Below are 15770 nucleotides of genomic sequence, written 5' to 3'. Positions count from 1 at the left end.
TTAATTTCGACCTCACACTCGAAAAACTACCCACCACCCGACATCCATCTCGTGACCTCACACTTTCAAATTATCGCCAAACCAACCATAATTCTGACCTCACACTCAACAAACCACCCGACCTTTATCTTGTGACCTCACACTTTCAAATGCTCTCTAAACCAACCACTAATTATGACCTCACACTTTCAGATACCTCATATCCTTTGTTTAAAAGTTGCGTCACCATACAGTACAGTCATTAATGCATTCTTGAAAATCTAAATTTGCATGTTTTGAGATCAGAACCCTGGTCTCAAGAATGAAATTTGAACACTTTAACCGCTAGACCACTTGAGATTGTTGAAATAATTTTATTATTTTGTGTATGTATATATGTATATATTTTATTTAATATTATTACCAATTAGTAAATTTTTATATTAACCAAAAAATTATTTATGTTAATAAAAAAAATAATGATGAGAGAAAAAATGTATAATAAAAGATAAAATGTATTTATATAAAGTTAATGATGAAAAATAATATTATATATATTATATATAAATTATTAATAAAAATATATATATACTAAGATTAGTGAGAATATATATTTATAATTAATGAAGGGGGAAATACCTTAATGACATGGATTATATATATACTTGATGACGTAGATTAATGTGGTACTAGTTGACTTTAATCATTATTATATATATAGTGTTTGATTAAAAATAATAATTAACCTAGCATAATCGACCAACGATTACAAAATTACAAGGTTTTGAATATTTAGATTAAATAATCAAAGAGGGAGAAATTGTTAGAAAATACAAGTAATTAATTATCAGCATTAATTAACTATTTAAAAAGAACTTAACTAAGTTAAATTTCATGCAGGTTAAAGAAAACCGGAAATAAAGCTATTCGGTTTTATATAAATCGACCTTAGCTCAACGTCTACAAGACGAGGATAATGCAGCCTCAACGGCTAAACGAGGTAAGGCAAACAAAAAGACTAAAGTTATCAATCAAACTGAGGCTGATGAAGATCGATTGACCTTATATCAAATGAAGGCTGACCAATTGAGTAGTAGGGCTCAACCTGAAGCTCTTCAATCAGATATTCCACGTAGCGCCCGTTCCAATAAAAGGCTGCGTTGTCGAGGTGATGGGTCTAACGTTGGTGATGATCTCGTTCCATCAAAGGGAAGGGGTCGTAGAAATGTTACCGGAGATCTGTTCGTTCCCTTCATGCTAGGGCTAAGAAGAGACATGAAAAGAGGGTTGTTGAAGCTTAAACAAAAAGAGAGAGACGCTAAAACTCTTCTCTTATCTTCTCTTTTCTTTCATGTACTTAAACTCATAGTCATTTTGTTGAACATCTGATTTCCCTCACTAACAACACTTTTCATTATGTCTATCAAACAAGAATATTTTATGAAAATCACTCTTCTGTTAAAATGCTAGTTTTGACAAAAATGAAGAAATTGCTAAGAAACAAATGAAGAACAAATCACAGTTTTGATCATTCAAATGACTTTGATAATTTATTCTAAACAATAATAGAGGGAGAAATTGTTAAATTTAAATAAACAATTAACCTAACATAATCGGCCAACGATTACAAAATTACAAGGTTTTGAATATTTAGATTAAATAATCAAAAATGGAGAAATTGTTAGAAAATACAAGTAATTATTTATCAGCATTAATTAATTGTTTAAAAAGAACTTAACTAAGTTAAATATCATGCAGGTTAAAGAAAATCATAAATAAAGCTCATCGGTTTTATATCAATCGGACCTAGCTCAACGCTTACAAGACGAGGAAAATATATCCGCTGAGGCTGCCAAGCAAACTGAGGCTGCTAAACGAGGTAAGGCAAATAAAAAGACTAAAGTTGTCAACCAAACTAAGGCTGATGAAGACTGATTGACCCTATCTCAAATGAAGATTGGCCAATTGAGTAGTTGAGCTCAACCTAAAGCTCTTCAATCAGATATTCCACGTAGCGCCTAGTCCAATAGAAGGCTTTATTGTCGGGGTGATGGGTCTAAAATTGGAGATGATCCCGTTCCATCAAAGGGAAGGGGTCGTGGAAATGTTACCGGAGATCTGCTCGGTCCCTTCATGCCATGGCTAAGAAGAGACATAGAAAATTGAGTTGTTGAAGCTGAAACAAAAAAAGGGAGACGCTAAAACTCTTCTTTTATCTTCGCTTTTCTTTTATTTTCTTAAACTCATAGTCATTCTATTGAACAACTGATTTCCCTCACTAACAACACTTTTCATTATGTCTATCAAATAAGAATTTTATGAAAATTACTCTTTTGTTAAAATGTTGGTTTTGACAAAAAAAAAAAGAAATTGTTAAGAAACAAATGAAGAAGAAATCACTGTTTTGATCATTCAACTGACTTTGATAATTTATTCTAAACCATAAAAGAGGGAGAAATTGTTAAATTAAAATAAATAAATAACCTAGAATAATCGGTCAACGATTACAAAATTACAAGGTTTTGAATATTAAGATTAAATAATCAAAAAGGGTGAAATTGTTAGAAAATACAAGTAATTATTAAATCTGGTTCCGGTTAAATTGTTATTTAGCTTCCTAGATTATTAAAGTTTGAACAAAGTATTAATTATTTTTACACAATTAATTTTTTATCGCTCCAGGTATTTTCAAAATCTTTTAAAAACTAAATATTTCATTTTCAAAGATGCTTAGCACGCAAACCAAGGTTTCAACACATTGAACCTCAAGATTCCTCACGATAGTCGTTCCATATTACCACGTGTCTCACAAACACGTGTTAAGCTATGGAACGGGATAAAGACTAGGGGGTACCCTTACACATTCCTTGGCGACTCTACTAGGGATTATCTTGTTATTTTAAAATGAATAAAATAAACAAAATTATGGTTATTTATAAATTGTTGTTTATAACAATCCACTCTCATAATAGTCTATCTCATGGGGTCCATCAGCCCATTATTTAAACATAATCAATTTAAAGATAATTTTTTTAAAATCAGATTCGCCAAGAAATTTTATGAAAATTAATAAAATGATATGTGTACAAATGTATTTATACCAGAGTTTCTAAAAAAGGTTGTTCGTTGTCTGTTTACGCTCGGGAAAGAGCTTTCAGGTTATGTCCTCTATGGCCGTCTAAAGACGGTTTCCAAAATCCTTCTAAACTAAACAAAGTTTGGCTTCTATAAATCTAATTATAACATTCCTTATCGTTAACTAGTAGTATAGGGCTCCTAAATGAGGATACACTTTAAATAATTGTCCAAAATTATTTAAAGGAGGTGTGTACCTGTTGCGTTGATGTTCAGATTTAACAAAACCTAAAAATATCATAAAATTTTGCTAGAGAGTATAAACAAACAATGCCTAGTAAAATCATTTGATGTGGGAAACATCACGGAGATTTTTTAGAGTTATTTTCTGACCTCGGAAATACCATTTTTAGAAAATGGGGTTTGGTTCTATAGTTTTGGATTTTAGAAAGTGGGAACCAAATCTGACTTAAGGATTAAATCCTAGGTTCGATTTCGAATTGTTCGATCTGGACTCAGTAGGGCTTGAGAGGTTCGATCTTGAGTGTGGGTTCAGACTTAGGCCTATGGCTGAGGTTAGATTTAACGTTCCTAGGCTAAATGGGGGTTCGATCCTAGTCATGGGCCCTAGGCTAAGATGAGGCTAGGTTTAATCATTGGTCCTAGGATAGGACTAGGGCTTGGTTTTTTTGGTCCTAGGCTAAGATGAGGCTAGGTCCTAAGGTTGGAATCATTGGTCTTAGTGCTAAGGCTAGGGTTTGGTTTTATTGGTCCTAGGCTAAGATGAGGCTAGGTCTTAAGAGGGGAAACATCGGTATTAGTGTTAGGGCTAGGGTTCAATAGAAGGCTGTATTTTTGGAGTGATGGGTTTAAAGTTGGAGATGATCCCGTTCCATCAAAGGGAAGGGGCGTGAAAATGTTACCGGAGATCAACTCGGTCCCTTCATGCCATGGCTAAGAAGAGACATGGAAAATCGAGTTGTTGAAGCTGAAACGAAAAGAGGGAGATGCTAAAACTCTTCTCTTATCTTCTCTTTACTTTTATTTCCTTAAACTCGTAGTCATTTTGTTTAACATCTGATTTCCCTCACTAACAGCACTTTTCATTATTTCTATCAAACAAGAATATTTTATAAAAATTGCTCTTTTGTTAAAATGCTGGTTTTGACAAAAAGGAAGAAATTGTTAAGAAACAAATGAAGAAGAAATCACTGTTTTGATCATTCAATTGGCTTTGATAATTTATTCTTAACAATAAAAGATGGAGAAATTGTTAAATTAAAATAAACAATTAACCTAGCATAATCGGTCAACGATTACAAAATTACAAGGTTTTGAATATTTAGATTAAATAATCAAAAAGGGTGAAATTATTAAAAAATACAAGTATTATTAAATCTGGTTCCGGTTAAATTGTTATTTAGCCTCCTAGATTATTAAAGTTTGAACAAAGTATTAATTATTTTTACACAATTAATTTCTTACAACTCTAGGTATTTTCAAAATCATTTAAAAACTAAATATTTCATTTTCAAAGATGCCTAGCACGCAAACCAAGGTTTCAACACATTGAAAATCAAGATTCCTCACGATAGTCCTTCCATATTACCACGTGTTCACGTGTTTCACAAACACGTGCTAAGCTATGGAAAGGGATAAAGACTAGGGGGTACCCTTACACATTCCTTGGCGACTCTGTTGGGGATTATCTTGTTATTTTTAAATGAATAAAATAAACAAAATTATGGTTATTTATAAATTGTTATTTATAACAATCCACTCTCATAATAGTATATCTCATGGGGTCCATCACCCCATTATTTAAACATAATCAATTTAAAGATCATTTGTTTGAAATTCAGATTCGCCAAGAAATTTTATGAAGATTAATAAAATGATACGTGTACAAATGTATTTATACCAGAGTTTCTGAAAAAGGTGGTTAGTTGTCTGTTTATGCTCGGGAAAGGGTTTTCATGTTATGTCCTCTATGGCCGTCTAAGGACGATTTTCAAAATCCTTCTAAACTAAACAAAGTTTGGCTTCTATAAATCTAATTATAACATCCCTTATCTTTAATTAGTAAATAGGGCTCCCAAATGAGGATACACTGTAAATAATTGTTCAAAATTATTTAAAGGAGGTGTGTACCTGTTGCGTTGATGTTTAGATTTAACAAAACCTGAAAATATCAAAAAATTGTGTTAGAGAGTATAAAAAAACGATGCCTAGTAAAAACATTTGAAACTGGGAACCAAATCTAGCTTAAGGATTAAATCCTAGGTTCGAGTTCGAATTTTTCTATCTGGACTTAGTAGGGTTTGAGACATTCGATCTTGAGTAAGGGTTCGGACTTAGGCCTAGGGCTGGGGTTAGATTTAACGTTCCTAGGCTAAGTGGGGATTCGATCCTAGTCATGGGTCCTTATCTAAGATGAGGCTAGGTTTAATCGTTGGTCCTAGGCTAGGACTAGGGCTTGGTATTTTCGGTCCTAGGCTAAGATGAGGCTAGGTCCTAAGGTTGAAATCATTGGTCTTAGTTCTAGGGCTAAGGTTTGGTTTTATCGGTCCTAGGCTAAGATGAGGCTAGGTCTTATGATGGGAAACATCGGTTCTAGTGTTAGGGTTAGGATTCAGTTGCATCGGTCCTAGGCTAAGATGAGGCTAGGTCTTAATCATCGGACTTAGGCTAGGATAGGGTTTCGTTGCATCGGTCCTTGGTTAAGAGTCAAGGTTAGGTTTACCTGTCCTAGTTTACCTGTCTAGGTTAGTCTCACGAGTCTTTAGTCAAGTGTCTAGGTTAGTTTCACCGGTCAAAGGTCAATTCAGCCGATCCTAGCTCCACGGTCCTAGGTCAGTTTCCTCGGTCCTAAGGAAAACAATCTTAGTATCGGGTGTTCTTATTTTGGTCCAAACATTCAGATGCCTATAACTTTTGATTGGGGTGTCGAAATCACAATTCCTACGCTATTGTAGGTTCATATGATCATGAAGAACAAAAGACTTAACATTAATCACAATTTTGAAGATCTTGAGAGGATCAATTTCAAAACACCATTTCTAGGTTAAATTTTGGGATTTTTTAAATTAAGCCATTTCAAGGCCTGATTTTTGTTTCATTAGCTTTAAAATGATTAATATAGTTGATCTAAACCAAAATAAGAACAGTAGAACAAAATTAAAATAGTTTATGATGATTGAATCAAAATCCAAATTTTTCCAAAAACTCAGTTTAATCAAACATGATCAAATTGATGAAACAATCACTTAGGATTCATCCCTACATGTTAACAAACATGTATTACATCTAATTGAATCAACAAATTCGAATTAGAAGCACAAAAGACCTAACATAAATCTCGATTTTGAAGATCTTGAGAGGATCAATTTCAAAACACCATTTTTAGGTCAAATTTTGGGATCTTTTAAATTAGGCCATTTCAAGGCCTGATTTTTGTTTCAATAGTTTTAAAATAATGAATATAGTTGATCTAAACCAAAACAAGAACACTACAAAAAAATTAAAACATTTTATGATGATTGAATTAAAATCCATTTTTTTTCCAAAAACTTAGTTTGATCAAACATGATCAAATTGATGAAACAGTCACTTAGGATTCATTCCTACATGTTAACAAACATGTATTACATCTAATTGAATCAACAAATTCGAATTAGAAGCAAGATCACAAAATTTTTAATATCAAGTTTTTTGAACTTTATTTTTAAAATTTCAGTTTAATCAAACCTGATCAAAACGTGATTACAATCACTTAGAAATCATCCAAACATGATCAAAACTTGAATCAACAAAATCATATTAAAAGTAAGAACATAAAATATTACAAATCCAGATTTTCAAGATTTTTTCACAAATTTCAGTTTGATCAAAGATGATCAAAACTTGATTACAGTGGAAATTATTCAAACATGTATAACAACTACTTGAACCAAAAAATTCAAATTTAACTCAAGAACACCAAATTTTAAAAAAATAGTTTAAAGTTTGATTTTCTGAAATTTTTGATTCATATAGATTTGACCTAATTTCTTTCAATAGAAAGTATATATTTGATATATAGAACAATTGTCAATAAATAAATTTCATAATCAACGTTTATAACAAGATCTAACCGATCAAATAATAAAATTTGAAAACATTCAAAATTTCCAATTACAGAACAAAATTTAAGGCTTCTAGAATCATACCAACATCTAAAGAACACTCTTAGGAGGTGTTGGAAGTGATTCAGAAGCCTGGATCGAATCTTGGCTCATCGAGGAAAATTTTGACAAAAACTATTCTCGGCCGAAATTTGCAAGTTTTCGTCCGAGGTGAATTGGGGTGTAATTGATGGGTATTGTTTTATGATTTTGTAGTGGAAGGTTAAGGGGTTTTATAGTAGGGAAAGGTCGACTGAGAAGAGTTAATTTGAGACGAAATTAACCTCCGGCGAGCTTATCCCTAAAATACTATCCGTCAACTGACATCCTTATTTATAGCGGGATAAGGCTTCTAGATAGAGGGCTATCGCGGGTGCTAACGAGAGGAACGTGTAGGCAAAGAAATTAGCAGATTTGATCACATGTGGATGAAGCTAAAGCTTTTGAAAGATTGAACGTCGGTGACGATCGCGAATCCGGCGACCCTTGCATCCAAGAGAAAAGGATGAACAAAACGACGTCGTATTGTGTAACGAGACGCCGAGTTCCGTTTGGTTCCGTCCGCGCTCATCCTAGTTGACTAACGAGGTTAGTCTGTCCTGTTAGTTGATTCAGTGCGAGCGTGCGTGCGTGACTCCACTACATCCGACCGTGTGGGAGCGTTTGTGTTGTTGGATGAGATCTGGGCGCTCATCTGATGGTCCAGAATCCTACTAGAGAGATTAAACATAATTTCAGCTACACATGATTATGTAATTATATTTTTATTTAAAAGGTTATTAAAAATCGGTTTTTAATTCCTTTTAAATCTATTTTATCTCCAAATATTTCACAAAAAATATTTCTAGAATCATAATAACAATTATGATCATATTTTATTTTTTGGGAGAATTTTTGGGAATTTTATTTAATTGCCTTAAGTCATAAATTAAACATAATTTATGATTAAATCACAATTAAATATTTTTAACCTCTTCCTTGGTCTAATTTGGCTAAAATATATACAAATATTTTATCCTCAAATTATTTTTGGAATTTTGGAAAGTTTTCTTAATTTAGGTTTAATTATTACAATAATTAATCCTTAATTAGGTTTTAATTCCTTCTTTAAGTTATTTTGAAAATAAAAATCCAAAATATTATTTTAATATTATTAAACATAATAATATTATTTTTCAAATAGGGTAAGTCAAATTTTCATGCTTACAAACTGCGTTGTCATATTTTATAAATTGTGTTGTCATGTTTTATATTAGTTGCATTAATATGTTTTATATTCTAATTTTAACTTAACTTATGTTAATTCGGTATTGTAAAGTTTTTGTATTCAACGTTGTCATGTTTTATGAACTGTGTTGTCATTTTTTTAAATTGCGTTCTCATATTATATATTAGCTGCACTAATATGTTTTATGTTCTATATTTTAACTTAACTTATGTTCATTCTACATTTTAAGATTTTGTACTGACGATTTTCTTTGTTGGTTATTCAGAAATCTAAGAAACTTATTACTGAAATTAAAAAGAAAATTAGGACGAAGGTATACAAAATTAATCACTATTGTGTCTTCAAAGTTTCTTATATTTCTTTGAGAAGTAATATCATGTTTTTTTTAACTATTTATAAATGTGCAATTATCTTATAATCAACGAACTTCACGCCGATATCAAATTAAGCACTTTTTCTTCAATCTTCATTTGTCAAATCAATACAACAATCATCATTTAGGATCGAATTGTATAGTAACTCTCATTTTTGAACGTGCTAACTATTTTTTTCTAGATTCAACGTAACAATATTTGATTTAGCCAAAAGAAAAAAATTGAAAACATTTATATTAAATAGTTGACAGCGTTCTATTTTTTTCATAGTTCATGTTAGAACAGAGCATTTATAACTATCTACATGAGTAAAATTGTGTATTCACACTTCCTGCTTTCATAAGAGTTGTAATTGATGTTTCCAAATGGATTGAGTACTTGCACCAAAGTCATATAGTCCATTGAATCCTAAAATAGCCAATATACCGATGAATGAAAATAACGTAAGGGATTCTTCTTCTGCATCTGTTTATGGCTTGTTATTTAAATTATTGTTTTGATTTATATTTTATATCCAATCAAGTTATATTTATGAGTTCTTTTTCATTTGTCTATCAGGTTAAATTTTCTGATTTCGGAGTTGTTAGAGTTTTAATTAAATCTAGAGTAATGACTGTGGAAACAAGAACATGTTTGAGAATGTGAGAAATAATATTAATATGACTTCTCTATTTATATTCTTCTATAAATTATTTTAATTTACATAGAGATGAGATAAAAAAACAAATAAATGATGCAGCATGACAACGCGGTCAGGGTCGGCCCAGCCCTGAGAATTATGGGCCAATGCAAATTTAAATTTTGTGCCCTAAAATAGTAAGAAAAAATATTAATTTTTAAAATTTTAATAATATAAAATTAGATATAAATGATTAATATATTAATACGGGAAGAAGAGATTAAAGAGGAGATAAAAAAAAAAGTTATATATATATATTTAATATGAAAGGAGAAAGAAAATGGAAATAATACTAATAATATAATATATATAATTAATAATACTATTAAATATTAAAAAAATGGGGCCCTATAAAGGTGAAGGCCCTATGCAACTATATAGGTTGCATTACCCTAAGACCGGCCCTGAACGCAGTTTAAACACCATGACAACACAATTAAGAAAATATGACAACAATATTCACTTGAAAATAAATAATCACTTCAAAATAAATAATCAATTCAAAATAAATATTTGAGAATAACAGATATATTTTCACTTCAAAGTTAAAGAATATTCTAAATGATATATAAAATCATAACTTTGTTTTAAAAAAATGAATTACAGTATAATACTATGACAATTCTGTTTTAAAAAATGAATTGTGGTTTAATAGATTTTTAATTTCAACTTAAAAAATGACAACGCTTCGTTGAGAACATGATATGCAATTTTCATGTTTAATGCAACATAAATTAAAATTATAGATTTTCCCAAAAATAATTAAAATTACAGATTAACAAATTTAATGTTGTATTAAACGAAAATGTCATATTTGTTATTTCAGTTTTATAAACATTACATTCCATTTTAAAACAATGAATTATAATTTTCAAAAATGAATTGCAGTTTGATAGACATTAATTTCAGTTTAAAACATAACATTACAACGCTTCATTGAGAACATGACAACGTTGTATTGAGAACATTACAATGTTATATATGTTCTAAAATGTAATATATGTTAATAATTAGTTATAAACATATTATAATCAAGGTTAATAATTAGTATTATCAAATTAACCTATTATGTTTAGATATATATATATATTTTAATAATTAGTATTATCAATGTTAATAATTAGTATTATCAAATTAACATATATTTATCAAGTTATATTATATGTTGTATTTATGATATGTCAACGCTGTATTTTTAACATGATAATTTTAATAATATATAAATTCTGCAATAAACTCAAAAAATCAGGAGGACTAGCTCTCAATATTAAGAGGAACTTTATAGGCAGCCTGATGTTGACAATTATTTGAGAAATATTTTGGGTTATTTGATTAGGCTCCCAGCTGGAATAAAAAGCTCTATTCGATTAAGAAGTCTAGAAGCTAGAAGCCTAAAAGTTTAGAAACCCAGAAGTCAGAAGTCCAGAGTTGTCTTATTGGAAAAAGATCAAGAGTTCTTTTGTATTAAATAAGGACATAGTTGTCTTATTGAAAAAAGACTCTTGAGATGTCTCGTTCTGCTATAAAAGGTGGAGGAAGTGACTTATCAAAATATATCTAAAAATCATCTTGCATACACTTGTATAGAGATAGTGAGATCTCTTTTTTGTTTAGCTTTTATCTTCATTTGTTTCGTGTTTAACATTTGATTATAGTGAAGCTTCTTTTGGACAAAAGTCCCGTGATTTTATTCCTTGATTTGAGGAGGTTTTCCACGTTAAATTCTTGGTGTTCTTGTTTCATTTATATTTTCATTTATTCTTGTTGTTTCTCACTCTTAAAGATCCAATCAAGTGGGGAATAGTTTATTATCATAAGTGTAGTGATTATTCTTCTTTATTCCCAACATAGTGGTATCATAGCTTGGTTATAAGTGTGTTTTTTTATTGGTTTATGAAGATTAACACAAACATAATTATTTTTTTTAATGGTTCAAACTATCATATCTAGAAGGGTAAAATGAAAGATCTTCTATTTGTGAAGTCTTTTCATTTATCTATTTTTGGTAGTGAGAAACCTATCTCCAAATCTGATGAGGAATGGACTTTTGAGCATGAATAGGTATGTGGTTTTATTCGTCAATTTGTTGAAGATAATGTTTATAACTACATACAGCATGAGACAAATGTACCTACTTTGTGGGGTAAGCTTGAGAAATTGTATGCTTCAAAGACAAAAAGAAAAATTATGTTTGCTCCAAAAGATTATTCATTTGAGATATAGTGATAGTGCTTCTATGGCTGATCACTTGAATGAGTTTCAGGGTGTTCTTAATCAGATGTCAGGAATGGGTATAGACTTTGAATACGATGTTCAAGGTCTTTGGTTATTGACTACTCTTCCTGATTCATAGGATACTTTTAAAGTTTCTCTTTTTAACTTTGTTTATAATGGTGTAGTGACATTAAAGATGGCCAAAAGTGGTGTCTTAAATGAAGAATTGAGACAAAAATATCAAGGCTCTTCATCATAGTTAAATGTGTTTGTTGCTGAAAACCGGGGAAGACATGATAGTAGAGGTGAGAAAGATAAGTCGAGACATAAGGGTCGGAACAAGTCTAAGTCAAAATACAAGCCAACTGAATTTTACCATTGTGGCCAAAGTTGACACATGAATAAGAACTATTATAAGCTCAAATATGAAGTGAACGGATCTATGCAAAAGAAAGATGATTTAGATCGCGTCTTTACAACTACTTATGATCTCTTCACTGTTCACGACGAGAATACAATTAACCTTATATGCGATGAGTTAACTTGGGTGTTTGACATAGGAGCTTCCATACATGTTACGCCAAAGAAAGATTACTTTAAATCTTATATTTCTGTTAATTTTGGATTATTGAAGATGGGTAATAATGTCGTAAGTAAGGTTATTGGTATTGAAGATGTTTGCCTAAAATCTAGCAATGGGTCGAAGTTGTTGCTTAAACATGTTCGACATGCTCCAGACATGAGGCTGAATTTGATTTCAATTGGAAAGTTTGATGATGATGGTTTCTCAAGCTCTTTTAGTTCTGGAAAATAGAAACTTTCGAAAGGCAATCTCGTTGTAGATCGAAAGGGATAAGTTTTCAAATTTGTATTTAATGTAATCTTTAATAAGTAAAGATAATGTGAATTTTGTGCGAAGTAAAGAAACTTCAAAGTTATGGCACCGAAGTCCCATTAATGAAAAGGGGTTGAATTTTCTAGTTAAGCAAAATGATATTTCGGGTTTAAGTGAGACCGATTTGGAGAATTTTTTTCATTTTCTTGTGGTAAAGAAAACTCGAGTATCGTTCAAGCATAATCCTCCCTCAAGAAAGTCAAATCTCTTAGAGTTGGTGCATTCAGACGTTTATGGACCTGTAAAGGTACGAACTAATAGTGGTGCTCTTTACTTTGTAACATTTATTGATGATCATTCCAGGAAGCTTTGGATCTATGTTTAGAAAACTAAAGATAAAGTTTTAAACAAGTTCAAGGAAATTTATGCTCTTGTTGAAAGAGAGACTAGAAAGAAGATCAAGTATATTCGTAGTAATAATGTTGATAAGTATTATTGTCCATTTGATGTATACTGCAAACAATATGAGATCAGACACTAAAAGACACATCCAAAGACTCCTGAGTTGAATGGCCTTTCACAAAGGATGAACAAGACAATTGTTGAGAGGATTAGATGTTTTCTTTCATAAACAAAGTTGCCCCCAATGTTTTGTGGTAAAGCATTACATACGGTGGTACATGTTATTAATTTGAGTCCTACAGTTATTTTGGATGGTGAAGTTCCAAATAAGGTATGGACAAATAAACATGTTTCTTATGATCACCTACGAGTATTTGGATGCAGGTTCTTTGTTAATATTCCAAAGGATGAAATATCAAATTGGATGTGAAGAGTCATGAGTGTATCTTCTTGGGTTATGGCCAAGATGAGTTCGGTTATAGAATGTATGATCTAGTTGCAAAGAAGCTTGTTAGAAGTCATAATGTTATCTTCTTTGAAGATGAGACTACTGAGGAAAGTAATAAAGCTAAAGACGATGAGTTGAAGGGAAAATGTGAGGTAATAAATTTAGATAAAGTCTATTTATCTGATTTACCTATTTCAACAGAAAATCGGGTGCAAGAGGATGATGCTGAGGGTGAACATAATTTTCTCATGGAGAATGATAGTAGTGAGCAAGGTGAATTACCTACAATTCCATTTAGACTATCTATGAAGATCGATATCCTTCAAAAAGATATTTTCTTGATGAATATACGTTGGTGATGGATGGGGGAGCCAAAGTCATATGAAGAGGCCAAAGATAGCAAAGAATGGGTTAATTCTATGAAATTTGAGATAAAATCTTTACAGACAATCATATATTTGAGTTGGTAAAATTACCAAAAAGAAAGAAAACTTTGAAAAATATGTGGGTGTATAGACTAAAGCAAGATGAGTATACTTAAGCTCCACGACACAAAGCTCGTTTGGTTGTCAAAGGGTTTAGTCAAATAAAAGGTATTGATTTTGATCAATTTTTTTCCTTTTGTTAAATTGACTTCAATTAGAGTTGTCTTGAGTTTGGTAACTAGTCTTGATTTGGAAGTTGAACAAATGGACATGAAAATGGCTTTTCTTTACAGTGAATTAGAAGAAGAGATTTACATGAATCAACCTGATGAGTTTAAGGTCAAAGGTAAAGAGAATTATGTTTACAAATTGAAGGAAAGCTTGTATGGCATGAAACAAGCTCCTTGACAATGGTACAAGACGTTTGAGTTGTTCATGACTATAAGAAGACTACTTCCGACCATTGTGTGTTTGTGCAAAACATCTCTCCTAATGACTTTATTATTCTCTTACTTAATGTTGATGACATGCTTATTATTGGTCAAAGTGTTGTGAGAATTAATAGGTTGAAAACAGACTTAGGGTAGTCCTTTACGGTGAAGGATTTTGGACCAGCGAACTAGATTTTTTGAATTAGAATTAGTCGTGATAGAAGACAAAGAAATTATGGTTGTCTCAAGAACGATATATTGAAAAAGAATTGTAGAGATTCAATATGAAGAAGGCCAATAGTGTTTCCACACCTCTTGCAGTACATTTTAAATTGAGCTCTGAACTTTGTCCTTCTAAAAATGATGAGAAAGATGATATGAAGAATATTCCTTATGGTTCTGTTGTTGGAAGTCTTATGTATGTCATGGTTAGCACAAGACCAAATATTGCTCATGTCATTGGCACTATGAGTAGGTTCCTTTCCAATCCAGGAAAAAAATATTGGGAAGCTGTCAAATGGATATTGAGATATCTTCAAGGTACATCAAGTTTGAGACTATGCCTTAAAAATGAGATTCCGGATTTAGTTGGTTATACCGACTCTGATATGGCAGGTGATGTTAATTCGAGAAAATCTACTTTTGGTTATTTGATTAATTTTGCAAAGGGAGTTGTTGCCAAGCAATCCAGACTTCAAAAATGTGTTGCATTGTCAACCGCTGAAGTTGAACTTATTGCAGCAACTGAATTTTGTAAAGAATTAATTTGGGTTAAGAAATTATAATCTAAACTTGGTTTTATGCAGGATAAATACGTTCTTCATTGTGATAGTCAGAGTGTGATTTATCTTGCTAAAAACTCAACATTTCACTCTTGATTGAAGCACATTGATGTGAGGTATCATTAGATACGTGATGTTCTAGCTGAAAAGTTGTTGGTTTTAGAGCAAGTGTGTATAGATGATAATGGTCAAAGCACGACCAAAAGGAAAGTTTAAGTTTTGTTGTTCAACCGCGGGTTTGACAACAACCCTTCCATAGTTGTGATGGGGGAGTTTATTGGATCATTTGATTGGAATCATAAATATGAAATAAAAAAGCCCAGTCCGTTTAAGAAGTCCAGAAGCTCGAAGCCCAGAAGTTCCGAAACAAAGAAGCCCAGAAGCTCAAGAGTCCTTTTGCATTAAATAGGGAAAGGGTTGTCTTATTGGAAAAATACACTTGAGTTTTCCTCGTTCTTCTATAAAAGGTGGAGGAAGTGTCTTATTAAAATAAATCTGAAAGTCATCTAGCATACACTTGTAGAGATATATTGAGATATCTTCTTTGTTTAGTTCTTATCTTCATTCATTTCGTGTTTAATATTTGATTATAGTGAAGCTTCTTTGGGACAAAAGTCCCGTAGTTTTTACTCCTTGATTTGAGGAGGTTTTCCACGTTAAATTCTTGGTATTCTTGTTTTATTTATATTTCCTTTTATTTTTGTTGTTTCTCACTCTTAAAGATTCAATAAAGTG

This window comes from Impatiens glandulifera, chromosome 6 (genome assembly GCF_907164915.1).
Source record: "Impatiens glandulifera chromosome 6, dImpGla2.1, whole genome shotgun sequence".
Classification (NCBI taxonomy): Eukaryota; Viridiplantae; Streptophyta; class Magnoliopsida; order Ericales; family Balsaminaceae; genus Impatiens; species Impatiens glandulifera.
The sequence above is the reverse complement of the archived record's forward strand: the minus strand, read 5'-3'. Positions refer to the sequence as shown.